The 23,430-nt window shown below is 46.3% G+C and overlaps 1 long non-coding RNA gene across 2 annotated transcripts in view; it reads right to left on the bottom strand.

Moving 5' to 3' along the window:
* Positions 1–4,291: 4,291 nt before the first annotated feature.
* Positions 4,292–23,430, bottom strand: part of LOC123781300 (uncharacterized) — a 58,816-nt gene continuing 39,677 nt past the window's right edge. For both annotated transcript variants that reach the window (XR_015727549.1, XR_006776649.2), the window contains 3 exons: positions 9,016–9,109; positions 5,873–6,118; positions 4,292–4,736 (listed from right to left, as the gene is read on the bottom strand). This is a non-coding gene — a long non-coding RNA (uncharacterized LOC123781300). The remainder of the gene's footprint in view (positions 4,737–5,872; positions 6,119–9,015; positions 9,110–23,430) is intronic.

The following is a 23,430-nucleotide window of genomic DNA, read 5'->3' as shown; positions in this document are numbered from 1 at the left end:
CAAGACATAAAAGGTCAAGTCATGGAAGCTGTGTCTGTCTTGAAGGCAGCCTCCCAGAGGGTGGGAACCGGAGGGGCTTCAGGGGACACACTGTGAATGCGCACTCTGGCCAAAGAGGCAAGCACATGGCTTTTGGTGTTAGCCACCACTGGGGTTGAATCCCCGCTTGGCCACTTGTTGACAGCTGAGTGACCTCAGGTAAGACCCTCAACCCTCTGCCTCACAGCTTCCTCATCTGTAAAATGGGCATAATAATCATGGCCCATGTGGCTGTGCACAGGATTATGTAAGGTGATGCTGTGAAACACTCCTGGCACATAGTAAGTTCAATAAATGGAAGGTATTGTTCTCATTTAGGATTCTCTTATTTTGGGGTGATAAAAATAAAACTCAAGTAAATAAGTTTTATTTCTTAATAAAGCTTAAGAAAGCATTTTATTGGTTTAAGTAACCAAGAAGTGCAGGGGTGGAGCAGGCCTTAGGGAGGGAGGTCTGGGACCAGAAACTCAAACACCAAAACACTCTCTTCTCAGCTTTTCATCTCTAACTGTTGGCTTCCTCCCTTCCATGGACAGGCTTCCCCATGGCTCCCAACAGCTCTAGGCTCACACCTCCACCACCCATCAGGAAAGAATTATCAGCTTAAAAAAAAAAAATCCCAAGAAAGGACCCCAATACGCCTGGCTTGGGTCACATGATCGCCCCTGGACCAATCACAGTAGTCAGGAGGATGGCGTCCTCCAATTGGCTCAGCCTGGGTCGTGTGCCTAGGGCACTCGGGATGTGCTCCTAGATGAGGACCGGAATGCTGTGCAATTTTCTCCTTTGGGAGTCCTGTATGTGGGTTAAGAAGGGGAACAATTCTCTGTGCTAGGTGCTGGGGATGGAATGAAGCCACTTCTTACAAGTATTACATCCTCTTAGTGCGCCTTTGGTGCCAGGTTTATCCTAAAACATACTCTTTGTAGAAACAGCTCGACTTAATACAACTTAATGCTGCCCAAATCCACCATCTTCAGCCGCTGTTTGCAGAGCTTATGCAGAGCTCACAGCAGGCAAAACCCAGGCACGGTGACAGTCTCACTGGAGGGCCCATGGTGGATCTTTTCCTGATCCTGCTTACTGTCTCCAGACACAGCTGGATACTGGCCTCCTGGAGGCCTCCTGGAGGCCTCCTGGACGCCAGGCTGCACTTCTCATGGAGACTGGGGGTGCTGTACTTAAAACAAAAGGTGACAGTGCTGGAAGGGACCTCAGGAAACACCTGGCTCATTTCATAGGTGGGGAGACAAGCCAAGAGAGGGCAAGGGACCTGCTTACCCAAGGACACAGAGCTCCTTTGGGAATGGTGTCTTCTTCATCAAATACCGTCAACCTATGGGTATGGTAGGTCTTCCATAAATATTAAGTGAAATAATGAATGAATGAAGATTTTCATCCAGACATCTTGTTTTCCAAGCCCATATAACTCTGCTCGCTCTTGAACCTAAGAATCATAATTTCTAAATCTAAAGTCCTTGCCCATTCTAAGGGAGAGAGGTCCTTGGTCAGGATGAGCAGGAAGGATGTATAGGTGCAGAGAGGACCAAAATGCTGACAATCCTAGCTGAAGTGAATGAGAAGTGGTATGTGGTATTGGGGCAGGCAGGTGGGGGAAGATGGACTGGATAGGTATGAGTATATACTCATCATCTTTGTGTAATTTAGGATTTGGTCCTGTGTGTGATAGACAGGGCAGGGATTCCATTCCCATCTGCCAGATGAGAAAACTGAAGTTCCAAGAGGGCAAATGACTTACTCAGCCTTCTTCCTCCTCCCCCACCCAGGCCCTAGCAGTTTAAGGAGGAAGTTAGACCCCTCCCCAGGTGTAGGTGTGTCTGCTTCTGGCTCACAACCCTCTGTGGCAGACACTTGGGATCTCAGCACCTGCCAGTCTGCCTAGGAGCTCTCCCAGGTGGTCCTTCCCAGGGCAGACCAGACATGCTGGGAATGAAAAGGCCCCTCCCTGGAAACGATCCTTAACCAGTGGCTGACACCTTGACACCCAAGTTGGGGATACATACTACAGCTGCCTTGCCCCTCAGGTGGCTTAACACTGAGGCTGAACACATGTACCACACTGGTTCCCCAGGATGGCCAAGATCCAGTTGCCCAACAGGGGTCACCTGCATGATAACATGCCATTCATTGTGTTCTCTCCCTGCCCTGCTTTACTTCCATGATCCCTGGTGGCACTTCCTGGGATCCTCTTCCAAATAAACTACTTGCACTTGAATCTTTGCCTTTGAGTCTGCCTTTAGGTTAACCCAAACTAAGACAACCACCTTCTTTTAAAAAGAGAGTAGACTTGTTGGCTAAATTATGACAAATGCAGCGCATAAAAGTAAATCCAAGTCAGGTCTAGAATGCCACAATGCTGTCTTACTACCTGCCTGCCCCTCTCTCCTGGCTCCCACCCTCACCAGTCCTACAAGTTTCTCCACCACCCACGAAGGAGGTCATTGCCTGGGAGGGTGTCACAAGTCATGCTACTGAGAACCAGCACCATGCAAGACTGACTCCATCCCTGAGCCCTGGGTGACAGTTTCCCATGGCTCTGATGAGATGCCAGGAGTGAGTTGGCACCTACCCTGCCTTCTCAGGCACGTGCTGGTCTGTCCCTGTGCCACCTATGAGCCCAGCTTCATGTCACCTCATTCCTGGACTGACCCCGCAGGATGATCTGTGCCTGGGTCTGAGGACCAGAATCATGGAGTCATGGAATGCTGAGCAGGAGAGACCCACAGGGACCAAGTGCCTTGTGAAACCCTCCCAGTGAAAGAGGGAGGAGATGAAACTTGGGGAGACAGTCTTGTCCAAGGTCACACAGTGCATCAGGAATGGGGGTCTTGTCCAGGATCGCACAATGCATCAGGTTGGAATGGGACATGAACCCAAGTTTTTTTCTTTTATTTCCAGTGATTTTTTTTGCTTATTATCAAAAACTATGAAAAGAGGAGAGGGGAACACGGCAGGAGATCAAGAACCCAGGATTTAAGGGTTGGCAGACCTTGACTTGAAGCCCAGTTTTGCTGACTGTTGGCTGAGTGACTCTAAGCGATTTAGTACCATGTGCCTCAGTTTCCATGATTGTAACATTGAGGTCCTATTAGCCATCCGACAGGGCTGTCAAAGATAACTAATGTGGAAGGCACCTGGTAATAAACATCGGTCAACTCTGAATCTCAAATGAGATGCTGCCTGTCTTTAGGACCCCATGTGGAATAAACTCCAGGGAGGTTAAACAGAAATACCCTCACCATGTTCATAATCACTTCTGGAGAGTTTACAGCAGGGTCTGGTGTGGAATTTGCAGATTGTGTGCTTCAGAGTACTACTCTATGTGAGAACAGATGCCATGGAAACAACTGCTCTGCCAAGTACGTTTGGAAAGAGCTGTAAGTTTGTGTCCTGCAGGACTTCTCTGGGCCTCTGCTTCTTGATGTGCTCCTGCATGTACAGAGTTTCCTGGTGTATCTGACCATGCAGTTCTTCTTGTCAGGAGCACTAAATGTCCCCCAGCAGTTGGGGGTGCTACAGGAAACGGTTTGGGAAACAGTAGCTGGACTACTGTTCAGGCCACCGACTGAAATCAGGAGCCTTTGCTTCTTATTTTATGTTTGCCACTTATAGTGTGACCTTAGACATGTCCCTGACCCATATGGGCCTCAGTTACCCCATCTGTAAAATGAGAGGGAAGGAATAGGATTCCTAAGGGTGCTTCCAGTTCTGATGTGCTGGGATCTCAAAGCTCTTCTCTACCATTAGCTCCCTGCTTTTAACCCTAGCACACCCAATTCTGGCCAAGGACAGTGCTGGGAGAAGGGCGGAGAGTCCCAAGAGAGTGCCAGCAAGTAGGGTCATTCTGGTCCCATGTCTTGCCCCAGAAAGGTAGGAGGAACTGTTAGGGCAGGGCCCTGCCAGCCTCCTGCCTGGAGACGTGAGAGCTGCTACCCTCCACTCCCTCCTCCTCTGCCCCCCCTGCCGGGACAGTCAGCCGCTGGGGGATTAAGAGCAGGCCCAGCACCCATTCAAGCCATTCAGCAAGACAGGAAGCCAAGCCCGCTCCTGCCCTCCCGCCTCTGCGGGGCAGGTCTGTAGGATTATGCACATTGTGTTGCGGACTTGCACAAAGGGAGGCCCAGCCCAGGGGAAAGGCTGTGTCCAGGCGGGAATCTACCACCCGGTAGCTAGGGCAGGCTGCTGGGCTGCAGAGCTCATCAGCCCGTCTGCCAAGCCAGAGGATGCACCGTCACAAGTGCCCGGCATTGCCCTTTATCTGCACGGGGGGCGGGGGGGGGAGCTTGGGGCTCCCAGGGGCATGATGGGTACCATTCCTTACAGTGTCCACCAAGACAAAGTCCCCACATCCACACACAAAGTTTTCGCCTGAGTGCAGGAGTCTTTTCTTGGGACAATGCAGACATCTGCACAAAAGGCAGGTAGCTTGCAGGCAGCAGGCAGGCAGGTGAGGACAAGTTCATCTCCCTGAGCCAGAGGCTCCTGAAGGCCTCTGAGGAGCTGGCATGTTCATTTTCTCTACCTTCTTACAGCCACCATCTAATTGTTCACCTGGACAAGTTGCATTTGACTTTGAAGGTGATTCGAAGACAGAGATGTTGGCCAGACAGCCAGGCTCTGCTGCAGGTCAGTCCCATCTGGCCACTTGAAGAGATGGGCCTTCACTATCTGGGATCCTGTGGAAAACATGTGTGCTCCAGGTGGTGCAGAGTGCCCTGAACTTCACTCATTTCTCATTTCAGCCATACCTGTGAATAGCTGTACCATTACTGACAATGTTTTTCTTTTTATCAACTTTTTAAATTGAAACAACATCTTTGGCCCTTTGCTAAGCAAAAATATCTGTGAAACATGGGTCTTATGTGCTAGTTCCTAATACAATGAAAATAATTCCCCAATCATAGAAAAAATGGCTTGGCCCTAGACTACCGACAGTCAGCTTGAGCATTGTCCATGGTAAGTGAGGTAGAGAGAATGGATTGGATTAGATAGTCGCCAAGCCCCCTTCAGCTCTTGAGAGCTGGGTTTATATGAAACTGAGAATCCTCAATGCCCCTGATTTCAAAATTCTCTGCGCCCACCTAAGCCAGACCCTCAACAGTCATTCTAGACCCCTCCTCCTTCCTCATTCCTCTGATGCATTCACTAGGCAGTCCTGCCTCCTGAAAACCTTGCCTGTCTGCCCCATCCTCTCCCATCCTGGTGGCCACCCCCTCAGTTCAGGCTTTCATCCACTCTCCCAATTCCCTGCAGGTCTGCCTGTCACCTTCTGACCACCACCAATCCACTCTCCACCCTGCAACCTGGGTACTCTTTTTGCCATGCATACTGAAAGCACCTGGAATACAGTAAACACTCCATTAATAACAACTATGCTATTTTTAAGGATGCAAATCTAATTACGTCTCTTTATTGCTTAAAAGCTTTCCTTAGTTTCCCCATAGACTTCAGGACACCTGGAAATTCCTTAACCTGGTATAGAAGGCTCTTTCTGATCTAGCCCCTCACTACTCCTTTAACTATATTCTTCGTCATTTCCCACCTCTATCCCTGTGCTCCAATGAGACCAAAGCATGAGGTAGTCACATGTGCCACGCTGTTCCATGCCTCTGTGCCTTTGTGGATTCTGTCTCTTCTCCCAGGAATGTTCCCCTCCCAGACCACCACCTCTTCTTCAGCTGGCTAGCCAACTTAGGATCTTACTAAATGGCATCATCCTCTCTGTATCTGTCAGCTCATGCTGCATAACAAATCACCCCAAAACATAGTAGCTTAAAACAAAACAAAACAAAAACCTCTGATTATTTCTCACCAGTCTGTAGGTTGGGTGGATGGTTCTTCTGGTCTGGGCTGGCCTCATTCACATGTGCAGGGCCTCAGCTGGGATGTCTGGGACAGCTGGGATGGCTAGAATCTCTCTTGATGTGATCTTATCCTCCAGGAGGCTAACCTTTACTTGTTTACATTAGACTCAGGTTCCCAGCAACAAGAAAGAAGACAAGCCCCATCGTGCAAGTAGTGCTTATGAAGTCTCTGCTTGCGTCACATTTGCAAACGTCTGCTGGCCAAAGCAAGTCACATGATCAAGCCCGGCTTCAATAGTAGACAAGGAAGGCAACCCCCAGATGGACCCAGAAGGCAAGGCACGGGGATCTTAAAGAGGGAACAGAGGACACAGAACTTCTCTAGGAATCAATTAGCAAAGGCTTACACTTGAACTTTGAGTAATGTCCTACAACAAGCCTAAAGATATTCTTCAAATGTTAATAAACTCCCTGAGATGAGAGAGTATCACCCTCCTGCAGATGGCCCAGAACAGGAGTCCAGAGGAAGATGTGTGGATGTGGGACAAGACAGGCCCAGAACAGACCTGAATGGAGGCCATTCCTTAGTTGAGTCATTCTTGATCTTTGGAGATTGGGACACACTCTTAAATACTCGGGTTTCTAGAGGCATGCCTGAAGCGATTATACTGTACTCCCAGGTTTGCAGGGTTTACTTGCTTGTCCCTCAACATTGTGACACCATTTACTAGAACCGATGGCTGCTCAGGCTTATCTCCTTACAACCCCACAAAGCAGAGTTCTGTGGTAATCCTATGTCAAGATGACCCCTTGCTACTTGTGCTTATTTCTCACTCATGGTGGGTTGTACTCCATAATCCCTCCAGTTCAGTCTTCTAACCACATCAGGACTTCCTGTAGCTGAAATTGAGTTTATATTTTTTTCAGTGCTCCAGTATACCCTGCTTAGGAAATGCTGCTTTAGTCACACAGCTAAGCCAGTGAGACCCTCCGTCAAGAAGCTGGATGCTTGTCACAGCCCATCAATTGACAGTATGTTGTATATACACTTAGGTATAAATATATTAAAATATATGTAATTCGTATTTAATAATACACCTCACTCTCTTTTAGTGGTTCCATTTATCTTAAAAAATTTTTAATTGAGGTATCATTATGTGGATACAGTGAAGTACTAGAAATGTCCTAGATCTTGATCTTAGTACAAATATATATGTTCCTTTGTGTCTGACTTCTTTTGCTCGGCGTAATGGCTTTGAGATTCATCCACGTTGTTGTATACATCAGTAGTCTGTTCCTTTTTATTGCTGAGAAGTATTCCATTGTGTGAATATATTACAATTTGTTTGTGGACATTGGGCTGTTTCTAGTTTAGAGGTATTATGAATAATGCCGCTATGAATCCATACTCTTGTACTTATCTTTTGGTGAATGACATTTCTCTGTGGTATATATTCAAGAGTGGAATGGCTGGACCATAGGATAGGTGTATATTTAGCACTAGTGTGTAATTTTAAAGAGTGACTGAGGTTTTTCCTTCATAAAGTCCCCGCAGGTACTGTTATATACAGACTCCCAGACTGGTTGGATTCTGCCTAAATGTCAGCCTATATTCTAGTGCTCTAGATGGGCCCAACCAGATCAGCAGCCCCCTTTACAGAATGCTGTCTAAATAAAGAGTTTTTTGGCCTTGTCTCTGCTATACAATTCATTGGCACTGTCTCATACTTTATTCCAAACATCATTTGACGTTTCATCAGACTGAATGCTCCTTAGAGCAGGTACACTGCCATCCCTGTAATCCCCCTTGCTTGGCATGCAATAGATAATTAATGCTTAAAGATAAATAATAATCATTACTTAGCCATTACTATGTGAGAAGTTATGTTAAAGCTCAGTGGCTTAAAACAACATTTGTTATCTCACAGCTGCTGTGGGTCAGAGATCCAAGAGCAGTTTAGCTGGGTGGTCTGGCTCCGAGTCTGTCATGAGATTACAATCAAGGTATTGGCCAGAGCTGCAGGCATCCAGTGGCTTGACTGGGGCCAGAGGATCCTCTCCCTAATTCACTCATTGCTGGCTGTTGGCTGGAGACCTGAAGCTAGCTTCCCCAGAGCGAGTGATTTGAGAGAAAACAAGCAGCCAGCTTGCTAGATCTTTATGATCTAGTCTTTGAAGTCACACATGGTCACTTCTGCTTTATTCTGTTCATTAGAAATGAGTCACTAGGTCCAGTCAGTACCCAAGAGAGGAGAATTAAGCTCCACCCCTCAAAGGGAGGAATATTAAAGAATTGGTAGACATATGCTAAAACCACCATCCCTAATAATAGCTAACATTTGTTGAGCACTTACTATGCACTAGGTGCTATACTATGTACTTTACACAGAGTGTTTTGTTTAATCCTTACTACAACCCTACAAGGGAGATACTATCTTCAATTTTTCAGGCAGGTAACTGAGGTACTGAAATATGAAGGAATTTGCCTAACGTTCCACAGTAACTAACTGAGCTGGGATGGGATCCCAGTGATCAGATTCCCAGAGATCTTGCTGCTAACCACTAAGCAATACAACGAACCAGAGACAGTGGATGATTCTATGCATTTAGGGTTCTCAGATGGAGTGGTAGGCTGAACAGTGGACCCAAAAATATGTCCATGTCCTAATTTCTGGAACCTGTGAACATTACTTTATTTGGCAAAGGGTGTGATTAAGTGAAGGATCCTCAAGAGGAGGTGCTCACCCTGGATTATCCACGTAGGCCCTACATGCAATCACACACACCCTTTTAAAAGAGAGCCACAGGGAGTTTTACACAGGCAGAGGAGGAGAAAACAGAGAGGAAAGGGTTGTGTGAAGACAGGGGCCCAGACTGGAGTGATGCAGACACAAGCCAAGGAATGCTGGCAGCCACCAGAAGCTGTAAGAGGCCAGGAACGCATCCCACCCCTACCCCGCCAGGACCGGCCCCCTACCCCCCACCCCCTTATGGCATCCAGAGGAACTGCAGCCAAGCTGACACCTTGATCTGGAACTTCTGGCCTCCAGAACTGTAAGAGCATAAATTGCTGTAGTTTTAAGCTGCCAAGTTTGTGGTACTTGGTTACAGCAGCCAGAGGAAACTAATACAGATATAAAGTGTGTCCTACCGCCCCGTTTGGTGTCACTCCTGATGTCTGGAATGGAGTATTCAGGCTCGTTAGCATGGTTCTTGTCTTTGGATCAGCTTGGCAGCAGCTCAGCCTGAAAGCAGTAGAAAAATTAAAACCAGGTTAAAAGGAGAGGAAGAAAATTGCATAATAACCATTTATATTGTTATTACTGAACTTAAGTTTTACTCTGAGCTTCCTGGTAGCTGTGGCTAAAAGAGAATCTAGGTGGATTATATAACTTTCATTTTCTCATAAAAAGGACCCACATTTGTCCTTCAAAAAATACACATCTTTCCTTCATATTACATACTAAGAACAACTGAGCAAGGGTGTCTTCACCCACTGAACAAAGCAAGAGATAAAATATCAAGAGTGACTTCAAGGAGATCAAGGGACTATCCTCATGTGGAGGTTCTTGTGTAACCCCTGGATAAAAACTCCAGTCTGACAGAGAAACACAGTTCACGCCACCCAGGCTGGCACCCAGGAATGACAGCTCATTTGCACACAGGGTGCCAAAGTTCACAAAGTGCGCTTACATTCATTATCCTGCATAGGCTCAAACGGCTCCTGAGAGCCAGGCAGGGCAAACTGTGTCATCTGCACTTTACAGATGGAGAAACCAAGGCCCAGAGAAGTGAGGAGATTAGATTGCTCCAAGGTCACAGAGGTGATGAGTGAAAGGGCTGGGTTTCAGTGAGGCTCCAAGAATAGGTTGCCAGCTTTACTTAGTCCAGACGCCACCTGCTGCTCTACAAAGATTTCATGCCCATCTGTCTTAACTCTCCAAGCACACTGACCCTTTGTGGAAAGGATCCTTCTCTCACACTTCTTGGGAAGCCCCCGGTACCTGCCCAGGGCTGGTTGGTGAAAGACCATACCTCACCCACCCGCCCCCCAGCCTGCCTGGCCCTTCAGATCAGGTCGTAAGCCGACTAAGAAGAGTCTCTTAAAGGAGAGGAGGTAAGGCGGTGCTGATTGTGAGGCTCAGAGCTAGCGTGAGGAGGAAAGATACAGGAGTGAGGGTGATGCCAGCCCAGCCGGGATGTGGCCTGGGCGCTGTCCGCCCTGCAGTGCTGACCGGCATCAGGTTACTGGGGAAAATGGGACCCCTGGGGGAGACAGGCTTGGGTCTTCTCCGTCTCCCACCCTTCACGTCTAGCGGCTGATAGTGTTGGAGTGATTTCATCACCTGAGGGACCGGGAGGAGAACGAGAGGGGCTGGCCACTTCTGCTCCCCTCCCTTGCTTTCTCCCTGCTCCATGCCCTTTGGTGCCTCTTTCTCCCCATTCATCCTCTTCCTCTTTCACCCCATTCCCATGTCCTCACCATTCATTCCTCTGGAGTCACTTTCTTTCCACCCCTCCCCCATGCTTATCTGTTCTCTGTTTCTTCCATCCTTTCCTCACTCTGGAATGAGCAAACTGAAGCTCAAAGAGGTGAATGGACTTGCCCATGGTCACACAGTAGGTTAGGTCCAGAGTGTGGCCCTGTGTTCCCCTGGTCCCGAGATGGGAGATTTCAACTGTCAAGCTCAGTCAAGGTTCAGGGGGGCTCCTGGAGCAGGCTAAGAGACACTCCCCCCAATGGCGGCAGGCTGGATAGCACGGGTTCCCAGCTGGGGAAGGAAAGCCAAGTTCCTTTCTCTGGGTAACAACAGAACTAATTCCATGGCTCAGGCTTATTTGCATGCAATAGCTCCCCAAAGCCCGGGCAGCGGCAAGGGCTTATCACCTAGCCTCCTGAGCGGTGTGCCTTAAGCCCCCTGCACTATGGGAGATTGGATGCTGAAGCCTGAAGGGCAGGCACAATAGCCAGATCACTCAGCCAACCTTACCCTAATTCTACTTTTTGCCTAAGTGCAGGTGGAGGGCAAAGGTCTCTCTGTTTTTCTTATGGGAACCTCTTTGCCTAGCTAGCCCTGCACATGCAAAGAATGCCAAGGATTCCATTCTAAATCCCCTGGCTTTTATGGCTATTCTTCCATTAGACTGCAGGCTACAGAGCAAACTCCTCAGCCTGGCATTCAAGGCCTATAGTCTGCCCAACACCACTGATGTGACCTATCACAGAGACCCATGGGACCATGGGATAATTTCAGGGGGCACAAACAAAGCTTTATACTAGCTAATTCCCCTGAATTCTCCAGTTAGAAATTTGCTTCTTTAGCTCTAGACTACATTTTCTCTTTAAATGCAAGCATTGTTCCTGTCAGGGGTATCCATTAAGTCTCTTTCCATAGCTCAAACGTAGTGCCCTAATAATACCACTTGCTACTCATTTGCCCATATAGACCATGGCATTTCGTTCCTCCACACCTTTGTTCCTACTGCTTCCTCTGTCTGGAACCTTACTTCTTTCTTCATCCACTAACTACCAGGGATGCCTGGACTCAGCTGAAGTATCATCCCCTCTGGAGAACCTTCCTGAATGCCTCCTTCCTCTCATAGCCTTCCCAGCATCCACATTGGACAAAGGGCCCTTTCATGGGTTTAACTTGACTATACAACTTATCTCACTGTACCGTAAGCCAGCACACTCTGCCCTCCAGAGCAGAGATCAACGTTGTTCATCTCAGTCTTCTCCGGGCCTGAACACAGGGCCTGGCACACAGTAGGATCTCAATTTAAGGTGCTTGTTGAAATACTTCATCTCACTGAACCCTTGCTACAGCTCTGTGGGTTAGGCTTCTTAGGAATGGTGATTCTCCCATTGCACAGAAGTGGAAGTTGAGACATGGAGAGGCAAATTGCCATGTCCTGGGAACCCAGTGCTGAGAGGGGGCCAATGTTCTTATCTGTGTCTCCTGCCTCCTGGTCCAGCTGCTCATGTGCTGCCCTCCCAGACGTGCCCTAGAGGCCCAGGGCACAGGCGATGAGACAACACGGAGCAGAATGCAGTACCCCTGGGCACTGTGGGGCAAGCACCTGTGCCAAACACCTCCAGCACAATCCCCTGTCACCACAGGGCAATGCCTCAATTCTTCATCCTGGCCTCGGGGCCTCCCACAACCTTCCCCAAGCCCATCTCTCCAGCCTCATCCTTTACAATTACCTCTCAGATGCCCCTGCTGCCACCACACCTGCCTACTTATCCTTCTTTGGGCTCATCTGAGTTTTCAGGACCCTGTGCTCAGTACCCAAGCTCTGTGCCCATTATGTCCTGAGACCCTGTGTTCAGCACAATTTAATAAAGAGGTGGGGCAGGTGCTCACAGGAGTCTTCCAATGTCAGGGTGACAAGGCAGCATAGTGCTCAAAACAAGCAGATCAGTCAGTATTTCTGGGCTCATGGAATACCAGCATCCTAAGAGATGCTTCTAACTATGTCTCCACAAAAGAGCCACAGAGGCAATATAATAATGATCTTGCATGTAGTGAGTGCTTATATTTCAGGCATAGTGCAGAGCATTTTGCATGCAATGCTGCATTTCATCCCCACAACAATGCTAAAGCTGCAGATCAGAGACGTTAGTGAACTTCCCCATGGTCACACAGCTAGAAAGTAGCAGAACCAGGATTCAAAACCTAGCTGGTGCTCTCAGCCACTTTGTGAGCCTACTTTTGTCTGTCTACTGCATTGACCCTTGAAGAAATTCAAGGTGTAATTAACATGCATGTTAAACAACCTGAGGACTCTTATTTAAATTTAACTAAATATTGAAGGCTGGAACAACCCCCTCCTCACCACCACCTTTTGCTTTACTGAATTCTATTCAGTAAATGTGAATACTATTCACATCTCACAGAATGTCATGTTTCCCTAAACAGTTTGTAAAATGCTGTGCTAGAAAATATCCCCTCATGTTGTCCTAACAACCCGACAACATGGGATGGAGCTGTTGAAGGAACACTGGAGACCTCTGAGCAGAGCCACTTACTGTACAGATGGGGTTCTGAGGCCCAGACGGTGGCAAGTGCTCTCTGCACAGCCAATGAGGGCAGGGAGCAGATTTCTGACTCCCTCCTCAGGGCCAAGACAGGTCTTTAGTCAAGGCTGGGTGGTGGGGCTGGCAGTCTGAAAACCTCTCAGCAGGTGGAATTCACACACCTTCCTGTAGAGGCCGCACAGGCTTCAAAAAGATGGAAACTGCTGGAAGCAGCACCATATTATTGAAAAAGAGTCATAAGATCCGAGGACCACAAAGCAGGATGGTTCCACAGATCGCATCAAATTTAACTCCACCAGTACAAAGGCACAAAGGCCCAGAGAGGGAACAGGACTTGTCCAAGGCCACACAGCAGGCTCAAAGCACAGCTGGAAATAGAATTCAACCCTCCTGCATCCTGCTCCAAGGCTCTTTCTGGCCTTTCCTGTAACTGCTGTTATATGTATCTATCTCTTCAGCCTGGCCAGAGACCCCTCAAGAGCAAAGACAGTGTCCAATTCATGCCTGATTTCCTGGCTACTGACATTTAGGGCTAAAGAAATAGTAACCAAATAAACAAATAAATAAAACAAATACTGGTAAATTTTTACCAAAAACACTATTTCTCAGCTTGATCATCTACATGGCTGAGATTAACTTTTGGCTGCTTCTGAAAATGAGTATATCCTCAAAGGATAAACATTTGCTATCAAAGAATAACAGCAACACTTATGCTTAACATATATGTGTATATATACGGATACACATAGCCCCCAAACACTGCTCTAAGCATTTTACCTACATTAATTTATTTAAATCTCACAGTGACCATCAAAGGTAGGTATTATTATTATTACTAACATCATCATCATCTCCATCTTGTAGATGAGAAGAAAAGTGTCACAAAGAGGTTTGGTAACTTGTGCGTCCCACAGCTAATAAACAATGCAATCAGGATTTGAACCCAGGCACTATAACCCCAAAAGCTATGTTCTTAACCACTATACTGTACTACCTCTCAAAGGCACTGTCTTTGCCGAACATGTCCAATGTGCCACACACTTTGTTGGTTTTTTTCAAAGATTTTATTTGACAGAGATAGAGACAGCCAGCGAGAGAGGGAACACAAGCAGGGGGAGTGGGAGAGGAAGAAGCAGGCTCCCAGAGGAGCAGGGAGCCCAGTGCGGGGCTCGAACCCAGGACCCTGGAATCACAGCCTGAGCTGAAGCTGACGCTTGACGACTGAGCCCCCCAGGGACCCCACCATGCACTGTGTTAAAGCATCATTTACATTATCTGTAATACTCACAGCAAAGCCCTGAGATAAAGATTATTTTTCATTTTATGGCTGGAAAAATGGAGGCCCAAAGGTATGAAAGAACTTGGTTGTCTAAAGCCACACAGCTAGGAAGTGACAGACTTGGCATTTGAAGCCATCAATTCTAGTGATATGCCTGTAGTCATCTCTCATGGTTTATGACTAAACTGTCACAAGCAATTCAGTCAAAACTTAAGTAAAAGCCAATGCACGGTGTCATCTGCACAATATCATGTGAAATATTTTCTTTCCAATATAGAAATATCTTCCTTTTGTTGACTGGTTTTATTCCAAAGTTTATTCATTAAGTCATTTGTTCATTCAAGTACTTATTGGATCTCTCTCTCTCTCTCTCACTCTCTCTGACAGACAGACAGACAGACAGACACACACACACACACACACACACACACGAGATGCTAGCCAGCACCTCGTATGAGGGTTATAACAATAAACATGACAGACACTGCCCTACTAACCCTACCTTCATAAAACTTACATTCCAGTAAGACAAATCGTCATTGAAAAATTCATTTCACAATTAATTAGCCACTTAAAATGGTGGTGATTCCTACAAAGAAGAGGTAGAGAGAACTATACTGTGATTGGCTTGCTCAGAGTAGAAAGTTCTGGTTAATCTGCTGCATGTTTTGAAAGCTATTATTAAAATTAAATTCCGTAGCTCCATATGGCAGTTATTTAAAAAAAAAAAAAAAAGAACAGGCAGAGATAAGGTCTTGCTTATCTGAGAGAAATAAAAGGGAATCATTGGTCAACACATATCCCTGGAAAACAAGACTACTTAAAAGTAAATTAGAAGATAGTCAAGAGGAATTCAATAAGAATATCTTCTGAGTGGCTCCTATATGATGGAACTCTCTGGTGAGGGGGGGTTCCCACCAATGCCATTAAGGAGGAGTTATTATGCCAATTTAAAATGGAAAAACCAAAGATACAGAGAAGTTAACCAATGCTGTAGAGATCAGTCTCATAGCTACCAAGTAGGACCAGGATTCCAGCGCAAATTGATGTGAGAGCAACACTAAGAATCTTTCCCTGAACTATACTGTATTTTCTTTTTTAATCTTAAAAGCTTATCAGCTAAGAGTTGAAACTTTGGACTCTGACATCATAGGTATGCAAAGTCTTCTTGTCAATACCAGCTCTCCTCCATGAGGCCCTGAAGAAGAAACATTACATTTTCTGGGAACCAAGAGGATCAAAATAAGAAGATCCCGCATGATGCAAACCACAGTTGTGGGGGGAATGGTTAATTACTGGAATGGTTGCATTCCTTTCCCCTGAGATATAGGCTTCTAGAACAAAAAGCTCCAATATTTTGTTTATGCAAATGGAGAAAGCAGTCTCCATCTCTCAAATAGGATGGCCCGAGTGGGGTCTTTTCTCTGCTTTTCTATGACTTAAGCAAACATTTTCCTTTTCTAAGGCAATTCCACTTCTTGGTGCAGCCAAAACCTTGCCCAAAGTTCCTGGCCCCAATTTCAGGAGCAAAACCATTTCCTACTAATCCAGTTTTCTCACAGTTTGAAAGGGACAATGGAGCTTCACTTTTTGTTTGAAGAAAAAAAGGGCTCATCTTCTGGCGTAGCGACAATCTTCATCTGATTACCCACATGGGTCTGACCCCACAAATGCCTCTTCCTATCAGCGACGAACACTTCAGAGCATTTTCCAACACTGAGAATGAATTCAACTCTGGAATAGGTAAGTGTAGACTGTGCCTTGGCCAGGGTGCCTTCCTGGAAGCCTACTGCTCCCACTGGCCCCAGCTGGCCCGGCCATGGGGGTCAGGGAACTTGAGTGTCCAGTGAGCTGCTCCTCCTGAAACAGACATTCTGCCTCCTTGAGAGTGAACAGGGAAGAGGGCACCTGGACAGGCATGTACGAACAGCCCTCCTTCCTAAGGAGCTTGCCTTTCAGGTTTCCTAAGAGCTGATGTGCCCATGGATTCTATAATGAGAAAGGATTTGTTTGTTGAAGGATCTTTTCAGCTTTATTGCTTAACTCAAAGGTGAGAAGGGGGTGGGGGCAAGATGAGAATTATTCTCCTTTGCTTTCCTTTGCCTTCCCAAATAGGCCAAATTTAAGCTTTGTCTGCAGCTGCCCTGAAATAGCAGCCAAGATAGTTTTAAGGATGGAAAGACAAAAGCCCTAGTCCCAGGCTGGCCCCCTAACCTGTCTGACCAGGGGCAAACCCTTCCCTTTCTATGGTCTAGAGTCCTTCCATGTTTTCAATGAAAAGGTGGGTACTATCATCTGTGTCTCGGTTCCCTCATCTGTACAATGGGCATTGCAGTGAATATCTGACTTCACCTTCTTGGTTATTAGAAGGGCCAATGTGGACTAATATCAAGTAAACCAGATCTGAGACCTTGAAGGCTTAATTTTGACAGCGGATATTTTTACAGCAGGGGTGAGTTCTCATTGGCTTTGAGAGTTCCTTGATGGGGACTATCAACATCCTTGTGCAACAAATATACTTTATTTTGTTTTATAACTTTTTTGTTTTGGAAAACTTTTTTAAAAGATTTTATTTATTTACTTACTTGAGCAAGAGAGAAGGAGCAGTGGGGGAGGGACAGAGAGAGAGAGAAAGAGAGAGAAGCAGACTCCCCGCTGAGCAGAAAGCCCAATGCAGGACTCGATCCCAGGACCCTGGGATCATGACCTGAGCTGAAGGCAGACGCTCAACCAACTGAGCCACCCAGGTGCCCCAGTTTGGGAAAACTTCTGATTTACAGAAGAGTTGCAAAAGATAGAACAGACCGTTCATCCAACTTTCCCTGATATTAGCATCTTAAGTAACTACTGTACAATTATCAAAGCTAAGAAATTAACAGTGGCACAAAACTGTTCATTAAACTACAAACTTCACTGAGATGTCACCAATTTTTCCACTTATTTTGTTGTTATTCCAAAATCCAATACAAGGTCGCACATTACGTTTAGTCACCATACCTCCTTACTCTACTCCAACCTGTGACAGTTTCTCAGTCTTCCCTTTAATCTTTTTTTCATTACCTTGACATTTTTGGAGAGCACTGCTCAGATATTTTGTAGAATATCCTCAACTTGGGTTCGTCTGATGTTTTCTCATGACATGAAGAACCAATGCATTTTTCAGAAGAATGTCACACAGATGAAGTTCCCTCCGCATTGCATCATAAGAGGTATGACATAAAATAATGTTATTACTCTTGAGGTTAGATTTGATCACTTGGTAAAGGTAGTGCCTGCCAGGATGCTCCACTATAACATTACTATTTTCCTCTTTCCATACTCTGCTCGGAAAAGAAAATGACTGAGTTCAGCCTGCACTACACTCAAGAGTTCAAGGGGTAAGGAATTCAGTCCGTCCTCCGGAGGGAGGAATAGCAAAGGCTTTGTGGACCTATGTAGAAACTACATTTGGGGAGAGGTCTCTTGAGGCTGTACAAATACACTGTTTCTCCTTAAAGTTTTGTCCACTGATTTTATCATAATCAGTGGATCTTGCAATTATTACCATGGTGTTCTAAAGGTGATTTTCTATTTCCCTCATTCCTTCTATATCTATTATTTGGAATTATTTTATAAGGAAGATTTGGCTCTTCTTCCTTGTTCATTTATTTATTTACATCAATGTGGACTCATGGATATTTATTTTTTTATCCTTTAAGTTATAATCCAGTATTGTGTGTCTGTAGCCACTGGAAGCTCTTTTGCGTTGACTCTTGTCATTTTGACATGTCCCATCTTTTTTTTTTTAATACTTCCTTACTTTCTGGCACTACTTTAGGCTTTAGGATCATCTTGTATTTTCCCTGACTCAGTCCTAGAACTGGCTGTTTCTCCAGGGGAACTTGGCTCCTTTTATTGGAGAATGGCATCTAGGAACCAAGGTCTGGACTGAGTGTGCTCAGGGCTACTGGGATGTCACTGCTTCGAGGCCCCCTCAGCAGACAGAACTGGGAAATAGAGATGTGTGCTAACCCATGTGTACACGCACACCTACATGTGTTCCTCTATCCATCTTGTATATGTATTAAAATAGGCATAAATTCATAGTGATACCTTCAACTCTAAGCTACTCCCACAGGGTTCAGTCTAATCTTCCCCATGTTCATGTGTGATTTCCTTCTCTGAAGTGAGAAACCTGGCTCCTATTAGCTACATAACCATGCTAAACCTTCATATATATGTAGTTCCTGAAGGCTAACTTCTACTTCTACATATTTACCAATTAGAATAGTGTTTATAAACAGTTGTTTTTGTCTTTAGGCAAAGATAGTTCTTTTTTTTTTTTTTAAGATTTTACTGATTTATTTGTCAGAGAGCAAGCACAAGCAGGGGGAGTGGCAGGCAAAGGGAGAAGCAGGCTCCCCACTGAGGACCCTGAGATCATGACCTGAGCCGAAGGCAGACACTTAACTGTACCCCAGTACAGGCACCCCAGTAATTCTTAATATTTAAAAGAAGGTCTGGATTCAAATGCCAGCTCTGCCACTCATTGGCTGTGTTGATGTAAGACACTCACTTAACCTCTCTTTCATCTGTTTACTCACCAACAAAACCAGAATGATAACCTCTGTCCTACCTGCTTCATTGCCCTAATGGGAAGAAAAGAATTAGAGGAGATAGAGAGAGCGAGAGAGAGAAAGAGAGAGAGAGAGAGAGAGAGAGAGAGAGAGAGAGAGAGAGAGAATGTGTATGTGTGTGTAGGGGCTGACAAATCATCTAGCCCTCCTCAACTGTCTGAAGTTATCGTAACATCATTGTCCCTGTGCTCCAGGCTTGGGCCCTGCAGGTGGCAGCTCCTGTCTGCTGAGTCTTGTCCTGCTCTAAGGCACATACAAGAGTCACAAGCATCCACTCCTTTCTGCATCCAATTCAGTGAGTCTGATCCAGGCCAAGCTGGGAGGGAGCCTAGTCTCTGGCTACTAAATAAACACGGACACTAAGAGCATCTGAGCTCTTAGAGGCTCTCACAACCTGCTGGGGCATTTCAGCCCAGCTAACCTGACCAGAGCCAAAGCTCTGCACTGGCTTTTGCCCTCAGCTGCCTCTTCTTCCACAAGCAGCAGCCCGCTGGCAGGGGAGGGAGGAGGGTCTCTCCCTTTGTTGGGAAGATCCCCAGTATCCTGAGATGGGAAGCCTTGCTCTCACTTTGTTTTGTAGATGGGCAGGGCCCCTTCCCTTCTCTAGTCCTCAGTTTTCCTATCTGTAAAATGAGGATGTTGGATTAGGTCAAAAGTCACAAACTCGCAGCTAGATGCAGAAGATGTGTTGTATTTGGCCCACAGGGCACTTTCAGTATTTTTAAAAAAATAGTCCTTACTTTTAGAGCAGTTTTAGGTTTACAGAAAATTGAGTGGAAAATAGAGTTCCCATATGCCTCCTCTCCCTACTGGGAGTTTCTTCTATTCAACAGTTTCTTCTATTATTGACATCATGTGTTAATACAGTACTTCTGTTGCAACTAATGAAACAACATATTCCTATTATTATGGATTAAAACCCATAATTCAGGGGTGCCTGGGTGGCGCAGTCGTTAAGCGTCTGCCTTCAGCTCAGGGCGTGATCCCGGCGTTCTGGGATCGAGCCCCACATCAGGCTCCTCTGCTGGGAGCCTGCTTCTTCCTCTCCCTCTCCCCTGCTGTGTTCCCTCTCTCGCTGGCTGTCTCTCTGTCACATAAATAAATAAAATCTTTAAAAAAAAAAAACCCATAATTCATATTAGGGTTCAGTCTTTGTACAGTTCTATGGGTTGCAACAGATGCATAATGTCATGTATTCACCATTAGAGCAGCACAGAAATAGTTTCATTGCCCGAAAAAAGTCCCTGTGTTTCATCTATTCATACTCTCCCCTTCCCCCAACCCTCTGGCAACCACTGATCTTCTCATTGTCTATAAAGTTTTGTCTTTTCTAGAATATCATATGCTTGGAATCATACAGTATGTAACCTTTCAGACTGGCTTCTTTCACTCTGCAATATGCACTTAAGTTTCCCCATGTCTTGTCATGACTTGCTAGTGTGTATCTCTTAACTTCTGAGTAAGATTCCATTGTATGGATATACCACAGTTTCTTTAGCCATTTACCATTATGATTTTAAGCTAGAATTATTTGCCAATAGTTAAGAATGAAAAGCATTATATTGAAATCCATATTTTCAGCTTCTCTTAAAAATGAGAAGCTGTGGCAACACTGGGTCTACCTTTCCAGATGGCAACAAGTAGGTGGAATTGGACAGTAGCAGGACTCTCCGGATGGGGCACGGTGACCTGCTCACGACAGTCCCCTCCTGTCCTCATGTGACCTGCCAGGTCCTGTTAAGCATTCAGACCAAGCTTTGCATCTTGTTAGTAGAGTGGCCTCAGGCAAATGTGCTGTTTCCCATGTACCCCCTCCTATCCCTTGATCCTGTCCCAGTCCTTCTCTGTCCTGCTCTGTGTCCTGAGAGGCTGACCCTGCAGACTGCATTTCCCAGGCTCCCTTGCTGGCTGGCTTCCAGGTGGGTTTGGCTGCACGAGGCATCGCGTGAGAGCAGAGGGTGAGAGGAGAGCATGACCACTCTGGAGTTCCATCATGCTCCCCTATTTGGGCACCTACCGGCGGCGAGCACCTGCAGCTCTTCAAAACTATGGCTCCTGCAGGGTGACTCTCCCCCACAGTCCCAATCCTCCCTGGACACTGGTAACTCCACACCCTCTCTTTGCCCCTTGCCGCTGTGGCTAGCCTCTGGGTTTCTCAACATCTCTTGTTTATCCCCTTAACGCTCTTACTCCCCTGCAAATAGTCCCTTCATTGAAGTCTCTCTATTTGAACTAGACTGCTTGATTCTGTTTCCTGCTGAGATGGACACAGCAAGTTGCTTATTTTCTCTGGGCCTCGGCTTCCTCACCTGAAGGTGAGCAATGGGTATCATGTTAGTAATACCTACTTAATAAGGACGATGCGACGATTAAATGAGAAAATGAACATGTGATACCTAGCACAGTGCCTGGTATATGTAAGTGCTCTGTGAATGCCCATTATTATTACTATCATTGCTATCTTCAGAATTCATGGCCCTGCAGCTTCATGACCTCTACAGGCGTTTCAGCATGGACAGAATAGGAATGGGTAACTCACTACACAAAAAATAAATCTGCAACTAAATCACCAGAGATTCTTGTAATCTTTTGACCCCAAGGTAGAGTTGATGCTTGGACAATGTAAGTTGTCCTTATCTCTTGCCTCATGTGACGGCAGCCATGTGGCACTCTCATTCTGCTTATAGATAACAGCCAACATTTATGGAGCCTTTTCTCTGTACCAGATAATCCCAGTCTTTATATGTGAAATTACATAACCACCGAACGAGTCCCTCCACAGATGAGACATGACGTTCTGAGACACAAAGTGACTTGTCCTAGGTCATACAGTCAGTAGGTTGTCGAACTGGGACTGAACTCAGGTCTCCTGCACTTCCCACTACACGCCTTACCCCTTCATGGGCGAGGACTATGCCACACTGACACCCAGCACTCTCCTCACCACAAAAATCTTCTCATTTCTAAACAGAAGTTTCATTTGGTGTTACAAATCCCCCGATCACGTTAGCAAGGATCTTGAGAAATGTTAAGTGATATTACTGAGGGTGGGGTCAAAGCCCACCCTCGACTACCCCCTTTCCTTGCCAGGCTCCAGCAAACAGCTCCCTCCCTTCACTTCCTGATGCTGACCAGGCTCATGGAGCCTGCACCCAGGTTGATGTCTGATGTGTCTCCTTGTGAGACAGGAAAGACCCAGCCAGCTTGAGGAGCCCAGTGGGAAGGAAGCAAAAAGTGAGGCTCAGACAAAAAATCAAATCCCTCTGTTCAAACATCAGTACAACAAATATTTGTGGAGTAAAGGAAAGCAGGGATGAACAAGTCAGTCAATCCACCAGAGCAGCAGAGCTGGGGAATCAGCAGGGTCTGGACCCACGTCCTGCTTCCCACCACTTCAGTCTCCTTGCCAGTGGACTGCGCTACTGCCCGCCTGTCTTTTGGAAGTTGAATTGAAGACTGAAGGACATCACATGCACATAGTACCCAGCACCCAATGGGCCCTCAGTGATGGCAGACTCTGCCCCTCTGCCTGGTTTCACATCCCCTCCACATGTTCTCTGCCTTTTCTCATCCCTCTGGAAACTTATTCTGGGTAATTATAGCAATGGTAGTAAGGATTATTATATTTGGGATTTTTAGAAAGCAAAAGGCCCAGAAACCTCAAGTTCTAAATCCTTGGATATATATCTGTGTGTCTTAGCATTCAATGCATTGCTGTGAATGTGGTAGGGACTTACAAAATATTACTTGATTTAATGATTTTAAGTGTAGATACTTAAAGCTGGGATCACTGTCACCTCCCTCATACTTACTAGGCACTTTGACATTTATGACATCTCCAGAACCCCCAACCACCTAGGAGGTGGGCTGGAAAGTATACACTATCCCCATTTTATGGAAGGAAAAACAAGTCTCTGTGAGGTTAGGCAACTTGCCAAAGGTCACAGAAGTCTCCTGATTCAGAATCCAGTGGTCTTTATATTCTCATGAGCCGCCTGCTTATCTGTGCTTGGGAAGGGAGGGGAATCTTTGAACTTGACTCCCAGTGATGTATGTCTCAATCTCAGAAGCTAAGTTCCGGCGAGGGGAAGCACCTTGCCCAGGACACACCACCATGGGAACCAAAGTTGAGACAAAATTCACATTTTCCAACTCTTTCCTTTGGGCTCTTCTCATTGTTCTACGTACCTTAGATTCCAAAGGAAGTAGACATAAGGCAGGGAGTACTCATGACTAACAAAATGAGACATATACTATAGGTCCTCAGATCCCCAGTAAATCAAATGCCCCCAGAGAGCAACCAGGAGAAGAGTCTCCAGACCAGTGCTCCACTGGCCTGAAGGACCCAAGGCTGAGATGTCTCCCAGGAGGCTGGCCTAGCTGCCCAAGAGCTCAGAAATGGCATCCAAGCCGCACAGCCCCTGGGTGAAGCCAAGCATGGGGATCCCAGGGCACCTGGCTGAACACAACACCCTCTCCAGCACTGCTCTTGACCTAGACGTCACAGGTGAGTGGATACCCAAGCAGGTACTGAGAAAGAGAGGTGGCCAGGGCTCCAGAGGACACTTGACTTCTCTCTCAGTGCAGCCAGGGACATGCTCCAGTGACGCCCATGGCCACTTCCTCCAA

This window comes from Ursus americanus, chromosome 18, assembly GCF_024610735.1.
Source record: "Ursus americanus isolate L20-20 chromosome 18, mUrsAme1.1.p, whole genome shotgun sequence".
Classification (NCBI taxonomy): Eukaryota; Metazoa; Chordata; class Mammalia; order Carnivora; family Ursidae; genus Ursus; species Ursus americanus.
Note: the sequence above shows the minus strand (reverse complement) of the source record. Positions and strands in the feature narration are given on the sequence as shown.